General features: G+C 39.1%; 1 protein-coding gene across 2 annotated transcripts in view; it reads right to left on the minus strand.

The window, feature by feature from the left end:
* The window catches only part of uts2r (urotensin 2 receptor), a 61054-nt gene extending 57910 nt beyond the window's left edge, over positions 1-3144 (minus strand). Inside the window, exon 1 of one of the 2 annotated variants that reach the window (XM_015051756.1) lies at positions 2463-3144. The gene's annotated coding sequence lies outside the window, so the exon portion shown is untranslated. The remainder of the gene's footprint in view (positions 1-2462) is intronic. The other variant, XM_015051758.1, reaches the window with a different exon arrangement.
* Between the last annotated feature and the right edge of the window lie 274 nt (positions 3145-3418).

The raw sequence follows: 3418 nt of genomic DNA on the forward strand, positions 1-3418 counted from the left end.
AAGGTTTGGGGGGGTCATTTTTTCCCCTCCCTTTTTTTTTTTTTTTTTTTTTTTTTTCCATATTTGAAGAGATGGAATTTGTACCAAAAGATGAACCAGACTTGTACATGTCTGCAGTTGTCTTCCAGAAGTTTTGGTTAAGTTTGCCATGATGTCACACAAGGAAGTGAAGTCTTTAATTTGTTGCCTTTCACACATGTGCCTCCAATAAAGACAAATATTGCAGATGAACCAGATCAGAAGGGAACATTCTGAAACTATATCAGTTTATATAGTCAGTCTGATAAATCTGGCATTTAGTAAATATAGCCAACTTTGGTCCTCTTAACTTTCCCTACAACAGGAAAGGTTGAGTCTGACTCACTGTCAGTGACATATGTACATATACATCTGGTTTCAATACTCAGTGCCTCTTAGTTATCTTGCATAAATAATGGAGAATATTATTGGCAAATATTCTGACAGTCCTGTTCTCTATTTTGGAACAGAAAAAGCCATTAGGCATTGAATAGATAAGCTTGCTTTATATGCAAAACATCTTGTCTGCACTCCATTTTCACTTCTCATGTAGTTATCGTTATCTTTTGTTTCAGAGAACTTGGAGCCAAAAAAAATTCCTTTGCTTGTATTTTCTTTGTGCAGTTATAAATGAAGCTGTAAAAATAGCACATGATTCATTACAGTTTGCTTGACACATATTTAAATATGTAAAAAATATATATCCGTGAATGTTCCAGATTAAGAAAGGAGCCCCTCCTTGAAACATTGACATTACTAATTAAGCGAGATTCTGAATGAGTGTGGCCTGAATATTTGTCATATCCTCAGCGGGACCTAAATGAAGTGGTTCACACTGAAGGGATGTTTGTTTTCTTTAACAGTTTGTATGCATTTAATATTTACCTAGCAGCTGTATTCATGGCACTGTTTTATCAAACCAGTGGATAGAAGAAGTCTGCACACCCTGCAAGGATTTTATGACGTAAAAAAAGACACTTTTTTCATAAAACGTATTTATGAAATGAGAAGACAAAAGATGTTAGCAGGGGGAGTAATGAAGGAACTGCAGGAATTTGTGTTCTACATGTGGCAACAATGCCCTGTTGTCTCTGAAATTCTCGACCGAGTTTAATGACAAACGCCATTTTTCCAAAGGATCCTTCCATGTTTGATGAAATTTTGGCCACAATTCTAAAAGTTTGGGTTGGCACAAAAACAACACATCACCAAACAAACACAGCACACAAAGGGAACTACGGTTGTGGGAACGTCATGGCTTAGGATTACTTTTTCTTCAGACAAACTAGACTTTTAGTGAAGGGAGGCCAAGTTTCTGTTTCAGTCGGTTTGGGCCCAAAGCTCTTCGGCGGGTGATAGAAAACTGTAGATGAAGAGAGATTTTACCTTCAGCATCACAGTTCAAAGTCCAAACCTTCATCCAACAGAGGAATGATTTCACCAGACCAGGTTCATTAAGTCTAATTTCTGGTCTTTAAGTTTTAAACTATGAGGTTTATTTTATTTTATTTATTTATTTTTATTTACATATATTTCCGTAAATGTCAACATCCCACAGAAGAAAATCTATTGATTCTATTTCTACACTTTTTTTAAAACCAAAAAACAGAAAAAGTGTCCAGAGGGCCACATTAAACCTTATGGCGGGCCAGATTTGGCCCCCGAACCTTGAGTTTGAAACATGTGATGAAGTTGTTCTGTAAGCTCTTAACTTTTTATATATTTTTCTATAAATACCTTTTGAATTTCCTCCTAACAGCACAACATTGGAATGCCACAGCTAGCAGGCTAATAAACCAATATACCATTTCACAGGACAGCTGTGGTACGTGACTATTTACCAGCTTCTTTTCATCTCTTAACCTTTAGCAACAGACGTGGTACTCCAGAGGCTCCATGTTTTCTCTGTTTCTAGCTCTATCTGCAATGTGCCAGAGTACCAAAACCTTACAGACTGAATGCAACCTTTTTACTTACTTTCGATCTATGTTGCTTTTTGAGATCCTTTAGCCTACTTCATGTTGTCAGACAGGCTTTATTTAAGAGATTTGAATCTACAGGCTTATCACTAACCACGTCTGGTTGTGGATAAAGAAATTAAACTGGAATGTGGTTAATATCAGTTAATTCACGACTGTGCCTTTCCACACAGGTTGGTTTAGATAGAAAATTTCCTCAAAAAGTCATCTTTTGACAACTAGTTATTGTATTTATCTGATCTTGTACCTACTCTCACATTTTAACACTTAAATTTGACAAAAGCATAAAAAAAAATAGAAGAAACCTGAAGAGGAACAAATACATCCAGTTCTCTTTGTGACTGAAACGGTAGCAGAAAGCTGTCAGTGTGGCTTCACATCACTGTGTAATTAGACTTATCGTGTCAGATGTTAAACAGGACAACCTGTGTGCAAACTGACAAACCAACATCAATCACTCATTACCTGGACTGAACTGGAGGAAGAGCTTCAGTAGGCAGCTGCAGTTCCATCAGCCATGCCGCGTCCCAAACTTTCCACTTGCTGGAAAAAATCTCCCACTGTGAAAATGCCCGCACATCCCATCAGAAATGGCTGAAAAATTAAACACAAATCTTTTTCTAGAAGTCTCTCTCAAAACAAACACTCCTCCTCTGATGACATAAGTGTTACGCTGACTGCAAGAGTGGAAAGTTATCTCCCAATTGCTCTGTCCTTCGCACATCCGTTGCGTCCAGACGCCTAAGTCACCTCAGCAGCTGTGAAATCCAGCTCAGAGGAAAAAAATAGAGGGGGAAAAAAAGTGCTTGAAGACACAGAGATGGGAAGAGAAAAACCGTCAATGAAATGATGCTTAGTGGGAATTACGGAAAGCGTCAGCTGCTCTCGGAGACTCCTGTCTTTGACTGAGGACAAGTAACAGAGAAAAGGGAGAGAGAGACAGAGTGTGTGTGTCAGAGGTAGAGAGGCGAGAGAGAAGAGCATGCTTTTAGCACGGCGCTCTCACTCACAAGCCCCAAGTGGGGGAGAGGAGGGAGAGGAGGCAACAGCGGGGAGGTATGCAGGAAATGCGCTCTGCTCCAGCCCCTGTGCCATCTATCTCCAGGCAGCAGCGGACTGCAGTGCCACTCGCCGGGTTTTAACGCTGACAGAGCAGCCCTGGGGACACCTGCAGTAAAAAATATATACTTATATATATAATGGTAAAAACAAAATCAACCTGCAGTGTCCCTAAGCCACAAACACACACACGGTTTTTTGGAATGTATTTATGGTTCGTTTTTGTGTCTGGAAAACGAGCCTTTTCAAAAACAGAATGCGACGTCGCAAATAAGGTTGTTATGTAACACTGAGGAAATCTGAAATTCAGAAAACATTTCAGTTAACCAAAATAAATTGAAGCGGGGAAAAACTGGAACTTA

This window comes from Poecilia latipinna, unplaced genomic scaffold (genome assembly GCF_001443285.1).
Source record: "Poecilia latipinna isolate Pla-1442-1.1 unplaced genomic scaffold, P_latipinna-1.0 Scaffold1063, whole genome shotgun sequence".
In the NCBI taxonomy this organism is placed as follows: Eukaryota; Metazoa; Chordata; class Actinopteri; order Cyprinodontiformes; family Poeciliidae; genus Poecilia; species Poecilia latipinna.